Source organism: Magnolia sinica, chromosome 17, assembly GCF_029962835.1.
Source record: "Magnolia sinica isolate HGM2019 chromosome 17, MsV1, whole genome shotgun sequence".
Lineage (NCBI taxonomy): Eukaryota > Viridiplantae > Streptophyta > Magnoliopsida > Magnoliales > Magnoliaceae > Magnolia > Magnolia sinica.
The window spans coordinates 62,548,509-62,574,210 of NC_080589.1; the positions used below are offsets into that span (position 1 = coordinate 62,548,509).

Here is a 25,702-nt window from a genome sequence, read left to right on the forward strand (position 1 = left end):
TTGATGGATCGCACTGAACCCAAGTAAAAGCACCCCTTCCTTGCTGAAATTTCGAGAGGAATTCAATGGGCGGGTCGGATTTATCAAGCGACAAGGAAAGTGGGCCCCACCGAGAATCCAGCGCCGACAAGATCGGGCGCTGTTTACGCAGCTCGCGCACATCCGGAAAAGACGGCACTTGTGGGACGTAACGTGATCAAGATCACATTCTGATGCATGATCCAGACCATCCACATGCTTCAACAGATGGCCATAGCCCTAGCCAAGGTGTCAGAATCAACAAATGTGTTGATTTCATGCTGCAAAATCAAATCAAATAGAGGGTGTTTTGCTGCAAAAAACAGATTGCGCGTCCGGTTTCTGCTGCGAAAAATTTTCGCATGGAGTGCGGAAACTCCAGCCACCGCCTCTAACACTCCAGCAGGGTCTTTGCTGCCTATAAAGAGAGAGAAAAACATTCGTTTAAAGGGGAAAAAGGAAGAAAAAAAAAGAGGAAGAACGTGAAGGTGCTCGGTCTTGGGTTTTGAACGTGAGAGGAAAAACGGAGATTCTTGGAAGACAGACGTGGAGCTGAAGAAGGAAAAACCGGAACGTGAGGCTGGACGTGGCTTGGCTGCTGCTGCACGTCAGGGAGAGAGAAAAAGGAAAAAGAAAGGGAAGACAGGTGCTCGGTTCTGGGTTTTCTGCTGAGACGTGAGCAAAAGGAGAAGATGGTTTCTCTCTCTCCTGGTTCTTTTCTTTCCTTTGTTATTTTTATTTATTTATTTTGTTGCTTTGTTTTAGCCCATTCATGTGTGGCTAAACCTCTTAGATAGGGCTAAGAGGTGAAGCCTGTAGCAAGATGGGAGAGTCTACTTTGTGCCTTTAAAATTCATAAACTGAATTTGATTTAGTTAATTATTAAAGTAATATTTTTCTTAGTTTTTAATGGTCTGTTGTGACTGAAATTACAATGGGTTTGCAATGGCTTTGAATATTTCTTTCCCCTTTTTATGTTTATGAAGTCAGGAAGCCCTGTTGTTCATCATTGCTCCATGGGCATGGTAGGATGGCAGTACCCTTCCTGATCCTCATACATTGTTGATTGGTTGGTAATTAGTTTAATCCTATTGTTTGCTTTGTCTCCTGGGCATGGTTAGATGATGGAATCCATTCTAATTCATATACCTTTCACCCCTTGAAAACTATATCAAAGGAAGTCTAGTAAATTTCCATGATTTTTTATGCAGGCATAAGATCTCCCTGATCTCTACAAGTGGATCCTCTGAATCCCTAGTTTCCTTCCTCTAAATTCCTTAAAGTTTTAGATAATTATTCCACAATTATTTCTTAAATTCTATTTGGTTTAGAACACATCTTAGTCTAGTTCTATTTCTACTTGGTTTCAGATAACGTACAGGTATCAGTCCCTGTGGATTCGACCTCGGTCTTACCGAGTTTATTACTACATCACAACCCTGCACTTGGGGTGTGAACAGTAAGCAATTACCAAAGACCTTTCAGTGGGCTCACCTCTAACACATACAATCCTGGCTGGAGAAATCATCCCAACTTCAGTTGGAGGAATGGACAAACCGCTACACCTCAAGGTTACCTAAATCAAAATCCAACTCAAGAGAAACCTTAAGAGGATTCGGTTCTAAAACATTTTCAAAAGCAAGAGCTTTTCAATCAGGGTATGCTACAGGCCTTCCAAGACCTTACAAAAGCAATACAAGGACTTAAGGCTGAAAATACGATTGGGAACAAGGGGAGCATCCCAGCTCAACCTCTTCCCAATCCTAAACTGCAATATGAAGTTAGCGACCCAAGCTCTTCAAATCAGATGGAGCAAGCTAAATCCATCACCACTCTTAGGAGTGGAAAGATCATTGACAAAACCATTCCGGTTAGGGCTGAAAAGCCTAAGTACCCGGAAGTAGATAAAGAAGATGGATCTAGCCATGCCCCACCAGAGTTAGAACCGGAACCTCAAGGAAAGCCGGTTGCTCCATTTCCCCAACGGTTGGTTGCACCAAAATCGCTCTCTAACTCTCAGGATATTCTAGAGGTGTTGAAACAAGTGAAGGTCAACATTCCACTACTTGATGCCGTGAAACAAATACCTTCATATGCCAAATTCCTGAAAGACTTATGTACGACCAAAAGACGGCAAAATATTCAAAAGAAAATCTTCCTGACTGAGAAAGTGAGTGCCATCCTAAAGCAAGATGTGCCGCAAAAATTCAAAGACCCCGGTAGCCCAACCATATCATGTGTAATTGGGGACCATCGAATTGATCACACACTTCTTGACTTAGGAGCGAGCGTTAATCTTATCCCCTACTCGGTATATAAACAGTTGGGTTTAGGTGAATTAAAACCCACCTTAAGCACACTACAACTTGGTGATCGCTCTGTTCGTATACCAAGAGGGATAATTGAGGATGTGTTGGTTCAGGTTGATCGATTTTACTACCCAGTTGATTTCATCATCCTGGATACCGAACCCATCAGTAACACAAGCACTCAGATTCCCGTCATTCTTGGTCGCCCATTCCTTGTCACTTCAAACGCAATTATCAATTGCAGGAATGGTGTCATGAGTATGTCTTTCGGGAATATGACATTAGAAATGAATATCTTTTTCAACACGGCCAGACGGATAGAGGAAGATGACGATATCTACGATATTAACATGATCGATACTTTCGTGGATGACAGGACACCCTTTACCTTATCCTCTGATCCTCTAGAGACGTGCCTGGCCCACTCCCATGAGTTTGATGATGACATAATTAGGGAGACGTGTGCCATGCTTGATGCGGTACCGGTACTTGAAGTTAACCGGTGGAGGCCACAATTTGAAGAGTTACCCCAAACTGATGAAGTGCCTTTACCGTCTAACCTCAAGCCACCGAAGCTTGACCTAAAACCTTTGCCCTCTGATTTAAAATATGCATACTTAGGTCAAGATGAGACATACCCGGTGGTGATTTCTGCCCACCTTGAGAAAGAATAAGAGAATATGCTCATATCTACTCTCCTGGAGCATAAGCGAGCCCTTGGATGGACAATCGCGGACCTCAAGGGAATCGACCCCTCGATTTGTACTCACCGCATATATCTTGAGGATAATGCGAAGACCGCTCAGCAACCACAACGTAGACTAAATCCAAACATGAAGGAAGTGGTTAAGGTCGAGGTTCTTAAACATTGGATGTGGGTATCATATACCCTATATCTGATAGTCAATGGGTGAGTCCAACTCAGGTGGTTCCTAAGAAGTCCGGGATCACCATCTTAGCCAATGTTAATAATGAACTCGTGCCGACTAGAGTCACTACTGGTTGGAGGATGTGCATTGACTACAGAAAATTAAATACCGTCACGAGGAAAGACCACTTTCCTTTGCCCTTCATTGATCAGATCTTGAAAAGGTTAGCTGGTAATTCCTATTATAGTTTTCTTGACGGGTATTCGGGCTACAACCAGATAGAGATCGCCCCTGAAGATCAAGAAAAGACTACGTTTACATGTCCCTACGGCACCTTTGCTTACCGAAGGATGCCGTTTGGACTATGTAATGCTCCTGCCACCTTCCAGCGATGTATGATGAGCATATTTTCTGACATGGTGGGGCAATATTTAGAGGTCTTCATGGACGATTTCTCTGTCTTCGGTCCATCTTTCAACGAGTGCTTGGAAAGTCTTAAATGCGTGCTGAAGAGATGTGAAGAAAAGAACTTGGTACTTAATTGGGAGAAGTGCCATTTCATGGCTCAGAAGGGAATTGTCCTTGGACACATTATTTCATCCAAAGGAATCGAGGTGAATAAGGCAAAGATCGATCTTATCTCTAACCTACCTCCACCCAAGAACATAAGGGACGTGCGATCCTTCCTAGGACACGCCGGGTTTTACAGAAGATTCATAAAGGACTTTAGTCTCATCTCTCGTCCTCTATGTAATCTACTTCAAAAGGATGCACCATACGAGTGGACTGAACCATGTCAGGAAGCTTTCACTAAGCTTAAGGGCATATTGACTAGTGCACCCATCATACAGCCACCTGACTGGAGCATTCCTTTTGAACTTATATGCGACACGTCTGATTATGCTCTTGGGGCAGTTCTAGGCCAGAGAAAAGATAAGAAACCCTACGTTATTCATTACGTAAGTAAGACTCTAAATCCTGCCCAAGTGAACTACTCGACTACGGAAAAAGAACTATTAGCCGTAGTGTTCGCCTTGGACAAATTTAGGTCCTACTTGATTGGATCTAAGATCATTATTTACACTGATCACGCAGCGCTTAAGTATCTTCTGTCTAAGAATGATGCTAAGCCCCGCTTGATACGATGGATCCTCCTACTCCAGGATTTTGACCTAGAGATAAAAGATAAAAAGGGAGTAGAGAATGTAGTGGCTGACCATCTTTCTCGCCTTAATCCCTCTGATTCTCTTGAAACAACACATATCAATGACATGTTCCCCGATGAACAATTGTTCAGAGTCTCCCATTCACCTTGGTTCGCTGATATTGCTAATTATCTTGCCACAAGTTCCATACCGACACATTGGACTGCGCAAGATAAGAAGAAATTTTTCACCAAGGTACGTAACTTTTTCTGGGATGATCCGTATTTATTTAAATATTGCCCAGACCAAATCCTGAGGAGATGTGTGCCAGCATCAAAGTATCATCTCCTTTTGTCACTCACAGGCCTGTGGTGGTCACTTTTCTCCTAAAAAGACCACAGCCAAGATTTTGCAGTATGGCTTTTACTAGCCCACTATGTTCAGGGACACTTACGAGTTTTACAAAGCTTATGAGCGTTGTCAAAAATTGGGAGCGTTGTCCCGTCGAAATATGATGCCTTTGAACCCCATTCTTATCATCGAGGCATTTGATTGCTGGGGCATCGATTTCATGGGGCCATTCCCCCAATCTTTTGGAAATTTATATATTTTGCTTGCCGTAGACTATGTCACTAAATGGGTCGAAGCGATTCCATGTCGAACTAATGACCATCGCACGGTCATTAAATTCCTGAAAGAAAACATCCTTTCTTGATTTGGAACGCCTCGAGCTATCATTAGTGATGGGGGCTCACACTTTTGTAATAGACCATTTGAGAGTTTAATGAAGAAATACGGTATCTCTCATAAGGTGAGCACCCCATACCACCCACAGACAAGCGGGCAAGTTGAGATTTTCAATAGGGAGATCAAATATATTTTGGAAAAAACGGTTAACCCTGACTGTAAGGATTGGTCAATTCGATTGACCGACGCCTTATGGGCGTACCGTACTGCTTTTAAAACCCCTATTGGAATGTCTCCCTTTAGACTTGTCTATGGGAAAGCTTGCCACTTGCCTGTGGAGTTGGAACATAGAGCCTACTGGGCGATCAAAAGTTTGAATTTCAATTTGGACAACGCTGGCTCGCTACGCAAACTTCAGTTAAATGAACTCGAAGAAATCCGAAACGACGCTTATGAGAACTTGAGAATTTACAAGGACAAGATGAAGGCGTTTCATGACCAACATATTTTATGAAAATCATTCACGCCAGGCCAGAAAGTCCTCTTGTATAACTCTCGATTACATCTCTTTCCGGGTAAGCTTCGATCTCGTTGGACCGGCCCTTTTACTGTTATCACTGCTTACTCTCATGGGGCCGTCGAGATAAGAGACCCCGACAATGGCAAGGAGTTTAAAGTAAATGGACATCGCTTAAAGCCATTTGTCGAGAAATTTGATTCAGAGGACATGTCCATACCTCTGACTGATCCTGTTTACCAGGATTGATCTCCTAGTCTAATGGAGGTATAGGTAGGTTTCATGTTTTCATAGGAATATGATAGTTTCCTTTATTCTGTTTTAGGATAGACGGTGAACTTCGCGCTCCTGGGAGCCAACTCAGCTTTTCTTTCTGTTTCATTTTCCTAGTTAGTTAGTTCAATGTTTGTGGGTAACATTGCTGCAAACCCTCACGAGACTACAACTCGTCCACTAAGGGCAACCTAGGGGTTTAAAGGCTTGTTACATATGCTAAATGCAATCGAGAGCACCTGCGAAAGTGGTATAGGTAGGATCTGTTTTGTGATTTTATTTTTGCTTTTGTTGATTTCTCTCTTGTGCTGACTCGCTTTTACGTTGATATTTTTGAGAAAGCCTCTTGATTCTCCATCCAGGTACTATCTTTCCATCACTCCTCTTATATTTTTGTTGTCCCATGTGCATTGCATGCTTATTTTTTTTACATTGAGGACAATGTAGATTTTAGGTTGGGGGTGGGAGATTATGTTTCCTAATCAGTATTTTCTTGGTTTTCTTGGTCTTGAGCAAAAATTGTGAATTTTTTTTAATTTTTCTGGACTTTCTTGTGAATTCGAAGGGATTTTGACGGTCATCTACGGCACTTGGAATTTCAAGATACGTGATGTTGGTAATTTAAGACGCTTGGATTCAGTATCTGTTGGATTTCATAGTTAAGTTTGAATTGTTAATCCAAAATTAGAAGTTGTAAATAATGATTGAGTTATGATCTCACATGTCACATCTCGCTTTCACATTAAGGTTTCAGTTTGATATTGAAGGATTTACTTGGTACTCACTAAGCTTGAAGGGAACCAACCTGAGAAATTGAAAGGATTGGGCGAATGGTCTACACCATAGGTTTGCTCCCTATAGGTGTAGATTTAATTCCCTATAAATGATATGTGAAAAATTTGGGTGTACAGTCTTCATCATAGGTTTGCTCCCTGTAGGTGAGGATTTGATTCCCCTTCTTGGTGTCACTTTTAATGGAAAAATCAAAAGCTGAAGGAATGAAAAGATGATCTGTGAGGCAAGTTTTGGTTATCATGAATCTTTTTATTGGTTACCAGTGATATCCTGAAATAGAGAAGTGAATTTTAATGATGATAAGCTGAGATTATACTGTATGCTCATAGATCTCAATGATTAGAATTTTTTCTAATTAATGGAATAATACTTTGAACTTGATTAGGAAGTTTACCGTGCGCTTGAGTCTAGGAGAAAGTAATATCCAACATTCATGAATCTGAGAATTCTCATATCTGGATTATTCTACAAAAATCACTCGAGTTTATAGAAATTGTTCTGTAATTCTCAACTTACTTTTCGCATATTTTGCTCGGGACTAGCAAAATGCTGGTTGGGGGTTGTGTTGAGGGTCAAATATTGCATATCAGACCCAGTTATTGCATGGATTTACAATCATTGATACCGTTTAATAGCCTGATTTAATCGTGTTTGTGATGCAGAGTGTATTTACAAGCATGAACTGAAAAAGGGTGCTTAAACCATGGATTTAACGCTCTGATGACACCCAAGGCAAGGGACGGACTCCAGGGGACCAAGATCGATGGAATTACACACCAGGGATCCGAGAAAATCAAGCCATTCACGTTAAAGAGGCCCGATAATGGTGAAAAATGCAAGATCACATAGTTCTCGCCATCTGATTGGCTCAAAACTTCATACATGGCCTGAGGGCCATAAATTAACCGTACATATCAAATTTCAGCCCTCGGATCACTATAGAAGCACCCCAACTGACAGATCAGCCCATAAACCATTAATTCTGGCCCGCCTGATATCTGGATATACTCCAATTTTGGTCTCAACCCATTAAATTAGATAGAAAACCAGATGGACGATGTGGATTTATCAAAAGAAGCAAGGTGGGTCCCACTTTACGCGTGTGTGTGCACAGCACACGTAGACCCGAGCCGCACCGAGCCAACAAACGCGGGTCAGCAGCGCTGACCCGCGTCTCCTTCCCAAATATGGCAATTGCCGTTTCACGCAGCAAAACGGACGGACGCTGTCCCTTTTTGCGGACACTAGTGGGCCCCACACATTGTCCCAGTGGACAATCCAAACCGTCCATCGTGTAGAGGGCCTCGACTACTACAAAACCTTACTGAACTTTTGGACCCATGCAAGCACACGTGCGCGATACAGAGGCCACAAACTGGCGGTCCTGCAACATTCAAAACGATTTTTGAGGTGATTTCTTCTCTAGGCCTCGTCAATGGACGTTCAAAACCACCCATTCTTGACTGAAATTTCATCCTGAATCTAATGGACGAGGTGGATTTCCTTGAAAATACCTCTGTGGGGCCCACCGATCACGTTAGCGCCGGACATGCGAAAGGCTACGCACGTCCGCGAAATCGGATTTTTCAGGCAGTTGTGGCCCACCATCTTTGATCATATGGCAGATCTGAACCGTCCATCGTGTAGGCCAGCCAAAATACTTTCAAGAAACGCTGATTTTACGGAAATAATGCAAGGAACGCGAGAGTTATGAAGCCCCGAACTTGGCTGCGAAAAGGCTTTCGCTACGCGTACGATAGCTTCCCAAATCCGATTTCCACCACTCCAAAAGCTATAAAAAGAGTTCCAAACGTGGAGAAGAGGGTATGCTTGAATAGGGGACGTCAGATAGAGAGAGAGAGAGGCGGAGAGAGAAGTGTTTGGAATTTTTATGTATTTTTTCTTTATTTTTCTTCTTTTTCCTATGATTATGTTAGGCTAAATCCCTTAGCTAGGGCTAAGAGGTGAAGCTTGTGGCGTGATGGGAGCTTCTACAGGTTTGATTTGAACTGAACTGATTGACTTTGTTTTAATTTAAGAAATTCTTTTAGTCATTAATGGTTTGTTGTGATTTAAATTACAGTAGATCTGTGATGGCTTGAATAATTTCTTTCCTTTTATTTTGATGTTTGAAAACCCTGTTGTTCGCCATCGTCTCATAGACATGGTTGGATGATGGAATCCTTCCTAACACTCATACATCTTTTAGTTGGTTATGGATTGCTCTAAGTTCTGTTGTTTACCTTGTCTCTTAGGCATGGATTTGTGATGGAATCATACCTAATTCTTATACCTTTCATCTCTTGAAAACTATATTAAATAAGTTCAGTATAATATCCATGAAGCAGGCATAAGATCTCCCTGATCTCTACAAGTGGATCCTCTGAATCCCTAGTTCCCTTTCTCTGAATTTTTTAAGTTTAGATTAATATTTCACCATTATTCCTCAAATCACAATTGGTTTAGATTTCATCTTGGCCTAGTTCTAGATCTGGTTATTTTCAGATAACGTACAGGTTTCAGTCCCTGTGGATTCGACCTCGGTCTTACCGAGTTTATTACTACATCACAACCCTGCACTTAGGGTGTGAACAACAGCACCGGGCAGGGTCACAGGGGAACGAGAGGAGAGAGAGAGAGAGAGAGAGAGAGAGAGAGAGAGAGAGAGAGAGAGAGAGAGAGAGAGTATTTGAGTTTTTTCGAATGGGCACTGGGAGGGAAGGTATTTGGGTTTCAAACGGGCGAGCTGCTGTGAAAACGACTAGAAAAAGGGGGCGTAGGGTTTTTTGTTTTTGAGGTGGATATATACACACTCGTGTACGAGTCGAGTACCGAGTCGAATACTGCCCAACTCGTACTCTACTCGAAATAAAAACGAGTATACAAAACCCGCTTGTGCTCGACTCAAACTCATGACGAGTCGAGTCGAGTCGAGCGAGTAACCGAGTATACTCTGCTCGTGTACAGCTCTAATGTGGTGTGTCATGTTTGATAGACGGCCCTCCGATTGATGTATAGGTCATGTGAAAGCATACCCACATTCAAAAGTCTTTCGTTATAACTTGGTAGTTCATATGACTAGACCCGTATTCAATGATCGACATCGGTAATGTAAAGGGGCTAGTTTTCAATTATCTATACCATTCATATGATCAGGGGACCATTTCTGGTGATACTAATTGTTCTGATGAGTCGGCCACTGACTATGATCAAATTGTTCATATGACAGCTCATTTTTATGATCCAAACATTAACATGACTATGTCCATATTAATTGATCCAAATCATTAATATGGTTTGGCATGTCTTTCATCATCTAAGCTGTTCACACATATACCGAGTCTTGTTGTACTAGCTATTTTTGTAGGCTAATGTAGTCACAATGATTTTAGCCGGTATCCATGGTTAGGCCTAATTTCTGTGATCCAAACTTTTCATATGGCTCATCTAGTTTTTTGAATTTTAGAGCTCTTTGTTTAGATGAACTCAATATCAATGATTCGAAATTTTCATATGACTAGGCGCAGAGTCAATGATCCAAATTGGTAATGTGTATGTTATTTTTAGGTGATTTTTACCATTCATATTATTGCAGGACTATTTGTAGTGGTCCTGATTATTCTCATGACTCCGGTCTTCCTTCATCTAATCCTTTCATACGATTGAGTCCATCATATACTGGGAGTTATCAATTATTCTAACCATTCATATGACTAGACCCGTATTCAATGATCGACATCGGTAATGTAAAGGGGCTAGTTTTCAGTTATCTATACCATTCATATGATGGAGGGACCATTTCTGGTCACTAGCTTATTTCCATTAATCTTTTTAGAAGTTAAGAAAAGAACTGTGCTCTATGCTATACTCACTAGCTTATTTTCACTAATCTTTTCGGGCATCCCAAAAATCCTTTAGAGTATCATCAAATACTAATCTTTAAGTGAACCAGTACAGTTCATCCGCTGGGATACACGAATTGGTATTTGATACATTTTTAGCTTGGGATGGACTTCGTCCCAACCAATCTTTTCAGGTTTGGGATTGGGCATGTTGTGCTGGGCTCATTTCAGGCTCAGACTTTGAGCCCAATCCAAACCTTACCCACTGCCACCCTAAATTACGACACGTGCAATGACCAATCATTAGGTAGGGGTGAATCAGCCAATTATTAATTAGGTGGGCGCAAGCATCCGGACGCACCATTGAACTTATTATCCAGTTCATTTTTCACACTGGAACATATCACTGCAACTTTTGGTGACATACCATCTTTTCCATGGAAACAGTAGATCCCGGTATGAAGATAACCCTTCTCAAATGTAGTTTTCAACTTTTCAGGTCTTTAAACTATGTGCTTATTTTCAACTCTCAAATATCAATTATACATCTAAAAAATTAGATGGACGACACGTATAAATCACATACATCACCATGGAACATTTTCCAGCATAGAACTGTTCCAAGCTCGGTACTAAAGGGGTCACTTCCCAATCTGAGTCCCCTAATCTGTGGATCCTGACTTAGATGGGGAGATCTAACTGTTTAGAATTTTCAAACGCTGATATAATGATTAGAATAATTTATTCAGTGCTATTTTTGGTTGATGTTCCATCCATAATTTCTAACATTATTTTAATGTTTTGGATTGGCTTAAATGTATGCCTCATAAATGATGACTATGTGCACTGGTACATAGGGTAAAAATTCTAACGTATAGGGGATTAAAATCTAAGGTAGTATTCTATTTTTATGATTTTCTGTCGTCAAGCATCTTCGCAGCGCTGATATGACCGCATCTACTGGGCAGTGCTCCGCGAGCCAATGTATGTGTTTAATCCATGCCATCTATCTATTTTTTTCATATCATTTAAAGGCACGGTTCCAAAAAATGAGGCAGATCCAAATCCCAACAGGACTACACTACAAGAAAAGAAAACAGTGGTGATTGAATTGTATGTCATTAAAAATTTCTTAGGGTCCACTGTAATGCTTATTTGTCATTCAACCTGTTTATTAGGTCTCATGGATTTGAACGAAGCACAAAAAAATAAAATAAATAAATAAATAAAAATAAATAAAATCAGCTTCATCCAAAAACTTTTGTGGCCTCTGAGAGGTTTTTAATGGTCAACGGTTATTCACCACTGTTTCTAGAAGTGTGGTCCACATGAGATTTGGATTTGCCTCATTTTTTGAGCTCGTACTCTAAAATGATCTAAAATATGGATGGACGGGGTGGATAAAACACATATCATTGTGGGGCCACGTAGAATTGTACACTAGCTATGCATAAGTGGGCAATCCGTGTCCCTTAGTTAGGGCCGGTTTGATTTTTCGGCTCAACTATAACTACCATGTAAATGGGTAATAATTATTTACTTAGGTAATGACCACGTCTTTCGCAGTGCAATGTGACAACTTACTTTTTTAACCCTTAAATTGAGAAATTTACAAAATTAACATGGGGCCCATTGCTAGCAGAATTTAGGGTATGAACAAAAAAATGAGGCAGATCCAAAGATCAAGTGGACCACAACACAGGAAACAACAGGAATTGAACGCCTACCATTAAAAACTTCTTGGGACCAAGTTTAGAATCAAGCTGATATTTGTGTTTTCCCCTTATCCCTGTCTGTGTAACCCTATGAACGGGTTAGATGATGAAAAAACCTCAATGTAAGCCCAGTGAAGGAAACAACTTTCAATGGTGGATGAATTAAGGCCATTGTTTCTTTTCATGTGAGCTATTTGAGTGTTGGAATTGCTTCATTTTTTGGCTCATGCAGCAAAATTTTCTAATAAAATAGATGGATGGTGCATAGATAACATATACATTACGGTAGGGTCCATATATTTAAGTTAATATGCTTTTGTATCGATTTTCGAGGTGGAATTACTCTCACATTTTCAACCAACGTGAAAAGGTAATAATTACTTATTTACTGGGATTTACCTATATCATGGAAAATCAAACAAGCCATTAGGGCCTGTTTGATTTTTGAAGTAAATGGTAATTACCTGATAAATAAGTAATAATTACTTACCAGGGAATTACCCCATCGTTTCTTACACCTATGTTGATGGCTTAGCTTTTTGGCGTTAAAATCGAAAATGGCTTCCAAATGAATATAGGGCCCATTGTGATGTATGTGATGTATCAATACCGTTCATCCTATACATCAACCTCATTTAGGCCATGAACCCAAAAATAAGGCAGATCCAAAGCTCCAATGGACCACATCACAGGAAACAGTGGAAATTGAATGCTTGCCATATAAAAATTTATGTAGCCCTTAGAAGTTTTGGTTGAAGCTGATATTTGTGTTTACCCCTTATCAATGTTTGTATGACCTCATGAACAGGTTAGATGACAAATAAACATTAATGTGGGCCCAATAAACAAAATAACTTTTAATGGCGGACGTTGAAAGCCATTGTTTCCTGTGATATGGGCTACTTGAGCAGTGCATTTGTTTCAATTTTGGACTTAGGCCCTAAAATCTTCTGATAAAATAGATGAATGGTGTGGATATGTCATGCACATCAAAGTGGGGTCCACAAATGCAAATCAACTTTTTCGGACCAATTTTCAAGACGAAAATCTATTTGAAATTTCAAACAGGGGAAAAGGTAATAATGAATTTTTTCAAGGGTATTTCCTTATTCCCTCAAAATCAAACAGGCCCTTAGAGTGTCACACTAGTTACTGGCCACTAACAAATGGAAGCGGATTGGCTGGTGTACCTCACACTAGCTATAATGCTGCTATATTGACGTTAGCAAGTCCTATGGGTCTGATCATGATGTATGTGTTATATCCAAACCGTCCATTCATTTGGCGAGCTCGTCTTAACGCTTGAGATGAAAAATAAGACAGAAAAGAAGTGGGGGATTGAATGTCTACCATTGAAACCCTTTTTGGGGTCACAGAAGTTTTGGATCAATATGAAATTTATTTTTCCTCTTCATTCAAGTCTTTGTGACCTTATGAACAGATTGGATGGAAAATAAACGTCATGGTGGCCCTACGAATTGTTTAACAGTGAAAATCATTATCTCCGCTGCTATTTGTGGTGTGGTCTAGATGATCTTTAGATATGATTCAATTTTTGGATAATGCTCTAAAATGATCTCTAAAAATAGATGAACGGTATAGATATGATAAATACATCACCGTGGGGCCCATGTAACCTTGATCTCCTTTGAACCATTCGTACAACTTGGAGCTCGAGGAGTGTCAGTGCTCGCACGGCACGTACATACAATACCTATATAGCTGATGTGTGGTACACCAGCCAATCCACTTCCCTGACAAATTGCCTATTGACGCTGCCAACAGCTAGGTAGCCACTAATGATGCATTTGTTTTATTCATATTTTCTATCTTTCTATGGATCATTTTAGGCCATGATCCCAAATATGAGATAGATTCAAATTTCAAGTGGACCATGCCACGAGAAAATAGTGGTGACTGAACACCCAATATTTAAGCTAATAGTTATTTGCCATCCAACCTATTGTTTAGGTCCCCCAGACCTGGATGAAGGAAAAACACAATGCAAATATCAACTGCATCCATAACTTTTGTGGCACCCTGAAAAGTTTTTAATGGTGGGCGTTCAACCACCACTGTTTTGTGTTTTTGAGCTTGTGCCCTATAATGACCTGAAAAAACAAATGGATGAGTGGCATCAATGAAACAAATACATTATAATGTCCCATAAAGCACGGTCCAATAGCTACTGACAGCCTCACTAGGTAATATTGGACCCGGATTGATAATGATTGCTTACTAACTTTGCCAGTCGGGAGGTCACAGTGGTGATTGAACGGCAATCGTAAAATAGTTTCTCAGCCTAGTGTAATGGTTATTTGTCATCCAACCTGTTGATGAAGGATAACAACAAATATCAAGACCTTGATGAAGGATAACAACAAATATCAACTACATCTAAATCCTTCATGGCCTCAGGAAGGTTTCTAATGATGGACATTTAATCACTACTATCACGTGAGTGGCTCACATGAGATTTGGACCTGCCTTATTTTTGAGCTCATGTCTTAAAATAACATGGAAAAATGATAGACAGCATAAATGAAACAAGTACATCATGACGGGCCCACAGACCACTTACATAGAGTACCACCGTCCGGTAGTTATGGGCAACCAACAGCCTCTGTAGGCAGTTTAAGTCCCTATGCGTAAGCAGCCAATAGCGAGGTGGATATTGGGACAGTGCTCCATGGACTCTATCCACACCCTCTTCCATAACATTGTAGGACAGTGCTCTATGGGCTTCATGATGATGTATTTATATCACCTTAACTTTAGTCTAAATATTATATCCTATAAATATATATTAATTCAATCTTAATTTTGGCAATCTATCTATTTTGAATATAGACAGTTGGCTTAATTCCTCTTTAACGTATATTTCTTTGTGTATTTATGTGCTACAAGATTAAGGGATATATTAAGAAATTTCGAATGGGAAATAGGGATTTTACTAATTTTTAGATTAGGCTTGAACTTGGCCTGTTGTGTAAGGCTCATGTTGGGCTTGGGCCAGGGCTAGGCCTCAGCCGGACTCATTGTTGCAGCCCTCAACAGCATGTAGACAGAAAAAACGAAGACGATAACATTTTCCTTTTTAGTCTATACCGACCATGCATCAAAGGGGTGTACATCGCTCTATGGGACTACAATTTATTTATAGGTAATTGCATGTTAATGAGCTCTACGTTGGACCCACAAATGTGTGGCTTGTACAAACTCCCTATACCCTACCCTGTATCATACTAAAAAATGGAAATTTGTGTTTGGCTTATGGTTCTCACTCTCGCCCGACTCTCCTCCCAAGTTCAAATGCGGTTTTCCAATGCAGAGAGGGAGGTAAAGAAAGAAGATTGCGGGCGTTGGACACTTCTCTGGAGAGCATCTTCTCGAGCATTCGGTCAGGTAGGTAAGGATCAAAACCTCTGTTAGGTCGTTGATTCAACGCACAGTAGCATTGTAAACATTTGGTATCATAGCAAAGTCCGTACTTGTGCTACCACGATTGGTCGGAGAACATAATCCCCCTTTTAATGGGCCTGCTTGGGCCATTTTGTCACAGCCCCCTATCAGACAATGACTGATGAATCGATGGCCCTCAAATGGTGGAGATGGTGATGAACAATATAATCCTGCTGAATCGGTGGCCCTTTGCCAAATCAGGCCTCCATCTCAGTCACAACTATCGAGTGGGGTTCATCTTTATTCCTCTTTTATGTTTTATGATTCATGTCTTTGTAGTTTTAACTCGTAATTCTTTATGAAAATAGGTTATAGTCCATGCATATGGTGGCTTGGGCCAGGACTGACCAGGTCTAGCCTTAGTCCAGCCCATTGCCACCCCTGGAAATGACCAAAATGTAACCATCTTCCTCACTATTCATAATTGAAGTAACCCTTTGTAAGCAGTGGTGTTTCTTTCATGTCAAAAGTAGTATAATTGCATTTTATTTTTATTTTTATTTATTTATTTATTTATTTTTAAGGAAATGTGGAATCTTACCACCGACTTTGTATTGATGTAAGTGAGTTTACAAACATTCGGGAGGGCCCAGATGAGCAAAAAGGAATATCGGGCCCTGCCTATCATATAGCCAAGAAAAACACAAAAAAAGAAGCAAAATAAGCCCGGAGAAGGAGCTAGCAGTGGGCAACGAGGGCAGGGGCCATATATAATTGCATTTCAAGATGTAGTTAAATATAACAAATTAAGCATCCTTTACGGTTTCAATTAAGAAACTCTGATAAAAAAAATGATGTGAACTCTGTATTGCAGATAAAACTGAACTTTTTGATGATGCTATTGTAAACTTTCATTCTACACATAGAACTTTATTCTGCCTTGAAGAAAGCAAGCAATATCCCTTATCAGACTGGCTTATGAAAACTCGATAGCTTGAATAGAACATGGACAATAACATGTTGCTTTTCACTCTATACAAACAATGCATCAAATGCATGCAAATCTTATTATCTCGATTTCTGGAAACCATGACCAAGGAATCAGTTGTTATTGTTGGTGAATGCTTGAGACTTGTAGTTCTCTTGCACACACTGTCAAGAGCAAGTGAATGTCAAAAAGATGTTATGAATGTACCATTGAAAGCAATCGTCATTGTTGTGTGTGTCTGTATCAATTGAAGTTCATTCACAGGTAGTAAAAGTTCTTACAACCGTCCTATGTTGATGTATTGTTCTTTTAATTGTTTATTGGGTTGGGCCTCTAATGTGTCTATCAATTTGGGTGCTAATGTGGGACACCAATTTTTAAGTGGTTTTCTATAACAAAACAATGGTTATAGAGGATTTTTCTCTAATTGCATTTTTTTTTTACCACTTTCAATTTATTTTCAGGAACATATTAAATTATATTTATCTCATTAACTGTTCAATTTTAGGAACTTGATGAGATTAAGAGCAATGCTATGAGGCTGGTTTTTTGCCTTGATCAGATTCTATCCTTTACCGTTCAATTCTGAGAAGTTTTGTTAGCAATGCCAGTGACATGTAAACAACAACTTCAGGTACACTTGTTACAAAGTCAGATAACTATAGTTTATTTATTTTTATTTTTTTATACTAGGGCAGCTCAGGATGTTTTGATATGCAGGCACCCACATGCAGCATGCATTTAACACAAACTAAACCGACTAAACTGCCAAACCATCACTAATTCAGTCCAGAAATCAGATTTCTTGAACAATCCTAACCTCTGGTTTTTGGACACTTGTTTGTTGAAACAGGACCATTAAACAATTTTATTTTTATTTTTAACCACCCAATTAGTATCCACCAATCTAATATTTACAGATAACAAATAATCTTGATTTTTGGTTCATGATACATCTAAACAGGAACCCATGATTTGGCCAGCCTAATTTGAATTAATTGTATGCAACATATGCAATTTGTAACTAATTTCTGTCTGTGCATCGTCCACCACTCCGCCAGAGTGTCAAGTTTTTCTTCAAGCTATAAGTTCACGAATATATGAAATTGTAAATATTGCAAATATTCTTTTTGGGCAGCAAATGCCCTAGATTTTTTTTTTCCTTCCCTCCAGCAGAGGGAGAGAGAGAGAGAGAGAGAGAGAGAGAGAGAGAGAGAGATGCGGCCCGGTGGAATGCTCGTGCAGAAGCGTGACGGAAAACCCGATATTCCCGTGCCGGACCTCCGCCTACGTATGGCTTACGGAACGCTCCATTACGACATCTCCATCAATTCTCAGGCGACTTTCGGTGAATTGAAAAAGCTTCTATCTGTGGAGGCCCGGACTGCAACTTGGCGAACAACGGCTAATTTTCCGCGGTAAAGAGAAAGAGAACGGCGACTGTCTTGATATGTCCGGCATCAAGGACCGGTCGAAAATTGTCCTGATAGAGGACCCATCGAGCCGTGAGAAGAGATTCATTGAGATGCGTCGGAATGCTAAGATTCAGAGCGCCCACTGGGCCATTTCTGACGTTTCCATGGAAGTCAATAAGCTAGCTGATCAGGTATCCGCCATTGAGAAATCGATATCGAACGGGACCAAGGTAGCAGAAGTTCAGATCACGACGTTGATCGAGATGCTCATGCGACAAGCAATCAAGCTCGACAGCGTGTCCACGGAAGGAGACGCCTCCGCGCAGAAGAATTTACAGTCTAAAAGAGTGCAGAAGTGTGTGGAGACATTGGATGTGCTAAAGGTCTCAAATGCAAGAATAAAACCGGTGGTCGTCACGACGAAGTGGGAGAAGTTCGAGCCGCGGTTCTCGACCCAATGGGAATTTTTTGATTGATCTTCTCTTCTTATTTCTTCTCTGCTTCCATTCATTTCCTGTTGTACTCAAGAGAGCCTATATAAGACTAGAACAACATCTCCTTGTATCCATAGCCCCCTCTATTAATACACTTGCTAAATAAGTGATCAATTTCGCTTCTATTGTTCAAGAGTTCAAAAAAAAAAAAAGAAGGTCTGGATTCCTTATTCTTTCAAATTAGGGAACTTCCCTGTTTGAAACTTAATTTGTATATTTGGGGCTATGGTTTGTATATCGTAGACATTGATGTGACAGCTCCCATCATGAATAGACTAATCCCAGAATATCCTCTCAATTGATCAACTGTAACCTTCTCCTTGTTGGCATGCAAATACATGGTTTTAAGAAATGCATGAACAAACCATATTCAATAAATGAAAGATAAACGAAAGACCAACTACTTCCATTAACACTACTACCACCCCTAACCAACCATCATGCCAAGTAGGCCCACCAACACCATCAGCTACCAAACAAAATCAACAACTCCACCTACAACCTGAATCCCAGCCACTCCAGATAGCATAATCAAAATAGAGGACATCCAGCCACCCCACCCAAGCAACGATATGACCAACTCACTACCCACTGCCACCGCAAGTATACAATGGGATGAAGTTGCTGATGTAGCTACTGCTGTAGATGAAGCTGCAAGGGACTAAGATCCTCCTCGAAGCTATTGTTGTAGCTGGAACTTGGGCTGATTTGTTGCATTTGGATATGGAAATTTTATTGCTTTGTCAGACAAAACACCGTCTCCACAAGGATTAGTAGCACTGTAGCTGGTTCATTCCTCTGAAAAGCTTCTGAACAGTTTCGGAGCAGAGATGCGCCACCATCATAGATGTTGGCGGACCTGGCAAACTGGAAGCGGAGAGGTGCATAGCAGATACCAGGAGCATTCCATTCTGCACACCATGCAAACAGACAAGCCCTCGTCTAAAATTCCATGCAATCAACTGGGCCTTCTTCTTACTGCCCCCCATTCCCGCATAATCTAGATTAACCAAGCCCCTGATCTCCCAAGGGAGTTCTTCTGTTTTCTGGTGGAGAGCTCCTCAGAGATATTTTCTCCCTAATTCACAAGATCTTAGAGGTACTTGTCATATGAATTTATGCATTATAAGCAAGCTGGTTTTCATCATGTGCTTCTAAAAGAGCTGTCTTATCCTCTTTATTTCAGAAAACCGTGATCAGGGAATCAGTTGTTATTTCTAGCGAATGTTTGAGACTTCTGGTTCTCCTTCACACATTGTTACAAGCAAGTGAATGTAGAAAGAAGTTATGAATCTACTGTTGGAAGCAATAATCATGGTTGTGTCTGTATCAATTGAAGTTCATTCACAGGTAGTGAAAGTTCTTACAACCATTTGTGTTGATGTATTGGGCTTTTAATTGTTTATTAGGTTGGGCCCTGTGTGACACCAAGTTTAACTGGTTTTCTTTAATAAAACTATGGTTACAGAGGATTTTCTCTCTAGCAAAATTTCCCAATTTCAGTTTAATTTTAGGAACTCATTAAATTATATTCATCTCATTAACTTGTCAATTTCAGGACCTTTTCAATTTCGGAGAAGTTTTATTAGCAATGCCAGTGACATGCAAGTAGCAACTTCAGGTACTCTTGTTACAAAGTCAGATAATAACAGTTTGACATAATCCACTTGATTCCCCAGCCTGTAAAGCTAAAGGGGAGTTATTTTATACTCTGGAGTTTAGGACACTTTCATATGCAGGCACGCAGCATACATTACTCAAATTAAACCGACTTAACTACCAAACTGTCACCAAGTCCATAAATCAGATTTCTTGAACAATCCTAACCTCTGGTTCATGAACACATGTTTGTTGATGCAGGACCATTGAAGATTTATCATTTGTAACTGCCCAATCAGTATCCACCAATGTGATATTCACAGAAAACAAATAATCTTGATTTTCGGTTCATGGTACATCTAAACAGGGACCCATAATTTGGACAGCCAATTTGAATTGGTTGTATGCAGCTTATGCAATTTTGACTAATTTCTAAGTGCCTCTATTTCATCCATCACCCTGCTAGTGTCAAGTTTTTCTCGAAACTAAATTCATAAAGAGATGAAATTCTAAATGTTGAGGTCAAGTTCCCTATTCTTTCCAAATAGGAAACTTCCCCATTAGGAACTTTGTAGATTTGGGGCCCATGGTTGTTATATCCAAGCCACTGGTCTTCGTGGGGTTTGCTTCAGCCAGAGTTTTATTATGTAGGAATTATTTTGGGTGGCTCATTTCCCTGCCCTCACAACCGTGTAACTGCAAATGGAAAAAGGTTTCTATTTTCATTCACCTAAGTAGCATCCCAATTAAATCCATGCCTTTGGACGTGATTTGTATTTAAGAGTAGAAATGGTCATGTCAGAGTCTACCCAAGCTCCACCCATTTCCTGAACGAGCTAAGAATTTTGAGTGGGTCGGGTTGGCCCTGTGTAATGGGCGAAGTGACTCGCAATAACTTGGGCTGCATAACTCAGCTTTTGAAGACTGTTTTAATAAAACCCGTGTTACAGATGTCCCTAACTAGCAACCTATGCAACACTTCATTATTTAGTTTCTTAATTTTTATTACATTAATTTTTCTAGTATCCTTTATTACCAGAGGTTTTGATAATCATTAATTATCGAGCCAAGTATTAACTTGGATGAACAAACAACAAATTGAGTTTTCAGTTTGTTACTATGCCCCAGGCTAACTGCCACCGGTCAAAATGGTTGTCTATTGGGAAGGCCCACTATGGATGGTCTATGGTGCAGAAGTTGCACCAACTCTACAATCCTGACAAACCCATTAGTGAAACTTCACATTTTCATTGTAAGTGGTCTACCTAGCTGAGGGGGAATACTCAAAATTAGGTCATTCCAAAAAACCTATGGGCCTCGCCACAATATTTTAGATTTTTTAGCCACATTTGTTACACTATTCCAGATTGAGTGACCTGCTAAGTAATTTGGAAGCTGCTGATTTTGGAGCGTCCATTTTCATTATGGCTGCCTTTGACACTTGGTTCATATGGCGCACACACTCCATGGTGGGATACGCTTATGGTCATATGTTTGTGTGCGTGTGTGTATGATAAATGCTCTCATCCAACTGGTTGGGACGACAAGTTACCCATCTTGTGCATGCGACATCCAACCCTTCTAGTAGGTTGGCCCCTTGTGCAAAAATCAGCCCCATCCACTCATCAGATTGCACACACCATATAAAATAATGTTTATTTGCTGATAAATGACAAAGTACAAGTGTTGTCTGCTAGGTGAATAGTATAACTTAGGTGCCAGCCAGTTGGATGTGAGCATCTCTCTTTGTATATACGTGTGTATGTGTTCGTAGAAAATATTTGTGCATGTGAAATCAAGACCATCCATCAGAAGTGCTTATTTGTTTTTCTTTTTTCTATTTTATCACTAGGAATCAGGCTAACCTGCGACTTAACTCAGCCTCAAAGGGAGGCAGGTAAGGAGGGAACTCCCACTTTTGATCTCCTGCATAATTGAATAATCTGCGTCTATGAACCCAGCGAATTCCAAAATTTAGCTACCATAACAAATAGAAGCCTTAAAAACAACTTTCCAGTAGTGAAGGGTCCACTTCATTCTAGTCCAATGGTCTTACCTAGATTTACAGTGTATTTGCTCCCACCATTTAATGTTTGGTCTACTGCATATGATAGCAAATATAACACTCCTTATTGCCAATGAATATAGTACTAGAGTAGAGACATTAGTTTTTTAGCTTTTGTGCTAGAAAATTAATTCGTAGTAGTGTTTTAAATAGCGAATAGCATCTAGCATAGCATTCACCCCTCTGAAGCGTAAGTCGTAAGCTACATAGTGTGTAGTGTATTTTAATCAAGGTTGTGCTTGGTTGCATTGAATTCATGATATTCTACACCAAATTAAGTTAATTAATATTGAAATTTAACAAAAATTTCATGATATTTTGTGCAATTAAACGCAACATAAACTAATAGGAAAGAGCAATGATTAAGTATAAAGGTAAAGAAAGAGTAATGAAACTGATTTAATATTGTTACTTATATATATATATATATATATATATTAATTTTTTTACTAAAAGCATTGAAAAGATTAACTAATTTTTATTGAAAATTGAGAAACGTGACAAAATCATTGAAAACATTTCTTGATTTTAAGGTTGTAGTGATTTTAAGGTTGTAATGAAAATTTACTTGTAATGTGAGATATGTAGCATATAGCGTAGTCTATGTAGCGTGAAGCACATGCAAATTACCATATAGCGTAGACAAATTATCATGTAGCTTAGGCTACCTGCGACTTACAACTATTTTCATGAGCTACCTAGTGTTAAGGCTACGCTATGCTACATAGCGTAAGCTACATACTACATAGCGTAGCTATTTAAAACACTGATTTGTAGATAGGTTACAAACCGAAGCAAATAAAGTACTACCTGGATTGAAATTCTGGATATTGAGAAGTAGTGAAAAGCTTTTTCAACTTGACTCTTTTGAGTTATGTACACTTTCCTGGTTTTTTGCTCCAAATATAGTCATTTGAAGAATTTGATTAATGAAATTCACTAACCAAACAAGCTTTTACAATACAATATCTTTACTAAGATGTACAACCATAATGTGATTAATACTCAGTGATAAGATAATGAAGACGCTTGTACCATATCATTGAAAATAGGCACAATGATCTACCTCATATTTTTTAAATCTCAAATCAACAATGGAATTAAACTGCTCGTACAACACCTTAGTGTCTATTTTAATTCAAAAAGCTTTCTTGAAAATTTTAGGGGGATGGTTGGGAATATTTCATAGTACTTTTTTTCTTCTATAAAAAGGCTTTCTTGGAAAACATTTTCCACCATAAGATGAACTCACAATTACGGAAAATGTCATTTTCTTGAAAAATATTTTCCACCCAATTACTTTCCGAGCACTTAAACAAGCCCTTTTTTAAAGAATTATTTATAGAAGATTTTTTTTTTTTTTTTTTTTTTTTTTTTTTAAGTAGTCCTTTCTTTGTTTGTTTTTCAAAGCCCCCCAACAAGCCATAAAAATACACCAACTTCATAACTAATAATTTTATTAAAGGACTTCTAAAGAAGGAGAAGATAGTTGCAACAAGACCAATTGAAGTTCTTTGGAATGCCGCCTCTTCTAATGAATACACACACACACACACACACACACACACACACACACACACACACACACTCTTTTCCAAAGGGAAGGAGGCTTATCCAATTTATGTGATTTTTGGATCTATCCAGGCAACATGAAGCTCTCTTGATGATAGTTTCAGAGCTCTTAACATTAGGGTTACATGTAAAGAAAGGCATAGGTTACTCATTATGCGCTTGTAGACTGGAGTATATTCGATAGACACTTTGCATTGTGATACAATACCACCATCTTAGTCACATTTTCAGAGTGTGGATTCATCATTCTTTTTCTTATTTTTCTTCTTCTTTTTCTTTTCTTTTCTCTTCTAATTAAAAAGCCACAACTTACCATCTCTTTATCCTTTGGATTTGAGAAAAGCTTCACTTAAAGCCCATTTAGCTATTTATCCCTCTTCTTCAATCTATTAGAAATCTTGTCGAGGGTTATATGCATCATGTTCCTAACATGCTGAGCAGGCTTTATTTCTCAGCCCTTGTTTGACTTATTTGGGAGGGCGAAATAACCACATTTTCAATTCTAAATCCCTCTTAAAGGAAGCTGTTCTTAGGCAATATCATTAATGTTTTGAGATCTCTAGTTATTTTTGTTTTCAGGTAGTTATTGGTGCCAATTCCACAAGCTCGCTCTTTGTTGCTTGGGATCTACCCACATTGTATGATAGAGCGAGTCTTCCTATGCTCCAAAACCATGATCAAAGATATCTCGACCCTTGGTGAACAATAACTTGTGTTAAAATAAATGATATAAGACACTACAAGAAATGTGAGAATTCCCGACCCATTTTTACCGGCAGCCCGTGATGTGGGAAACCACGGCCGACGAAGATTATGGTTCCCCCCCCCCTCTCTCTCTCTCTCTCTCTCTCTCTCTCTCTCTCTTGTAATAAAAAGTTATTTCCCCCCCTTTTTTTTACTTCTTACATCAAAAGCTATCCTTTTCCAAACCCTAGCCCTCTTCTTCTCCAAACCCCTGATCGTTGCTATCTCCAAACCTTAACCCTCCTCTTCTCCAAACTTTCGCAGTTGCCTGCTGCACCACCATCACAAGCAGAGTACCCTGTCTGTTTTACTTTCTACTACAAACCCTAATCCATCAACCGATATGGATTCTTCATGTAAATCTCGCTATTCCGAGCTCTGTGGTTCGATTTCAGCTGAATCGAGCTCCAGTGGTTGAGCGAAAGCTCTGTCATTCGATTACGAGAAGAGTTACAGGGGATTTTGGGAGAAATTTACAGATTTTGAGCTCCTTTTGCATTGGTTTTGGCCGAAATGGAGAATCCAGAGTTTGAAATTGGGATTTGTGAGAGAAACTTAGAGATTCAAGGAGTTTCTATATAGCGAAGCTCTCTGCGGCTTTAATGGCGGACCCGCAGCATCCTTATGCAGTTCTTTGAAGGAAATGCTTGCAGATTTCAGATCTCTTGTTGCTTCTTTTAAAGGTATGTTCCTCTGTTCTTCCCTTGTCTTGTTACGGCCGTATATTTTGTAGGAATGCTAGTGAAGATATCTAGATTTGGGGAATTTTTCTGTGTTATTTTGAGCTTTCAGCATCGGAATTCGCACTTTGGCTGTAGTAGCTACCGCTTGAAGTGTTCTGAAAACCCGCTGATTCTATATTTTCTGTGAGTTTTCAATGTCGGTAGTTGAACTTCAGGTGTTCAAGATTTGACTCGACATGATCTGAGAACCAACAGATTTCATTCGGTTTCCAAGCTTTCGACATTGGAATTACCCTAGAAACAAGCAGATTCAATGCATTTTCTGAGTTTTCAATGTCAGAGGTAGAACTGCGGATGTGGAAGAGGCCACTTGAAATGCTCTGAGAACCAGCAGATTTGATGAAATTTCTCAGCCTTCCAATGTCGTAATTAGAACTTGGGATGTCTTAGATTTCACTTGAATTGCTCAAAAAATCCACCAGATTTGTTGCATTTTCAACCCAATATAAGGTCATTGGCTTGGATGTATTACCCTGGTAGATGGTGATAAGAAGTTTGATTTTTGCAGGC

At 39.6% G+C, this 25,702-nt stretch overlaps 1 long non-coding RNA gene and 1 pseudogene across 1 annotated transcript; both read left to right on the plus strand.

The window, feature by feature from the left end:
• The first annotated feature begins 15,435 nt into the window (after window positions 1–15,435).
• Window positions 15,436–17,692, plus strand: LOC131230666 (uncharacterized). Its single transcript, XR_009164058.1, has 3 exons — window positions 15,436–15,579; window positions 17,069–17,194; window positions 17,281–17,692. It is a non-coding gene; the product is annotated as an uncharacterized LOC131230666 (long non-coding RNA).
• A 67-nt stretch (window positions 17,693–17,759) lies between these two features.
• Window positions 17,760–25,702, plus strand: part of LOC131230664 (BAG family molecular chaperone regulator 1-like) — a 41,374-nt pseudogene continuing 33,431 nt past the window's right edge.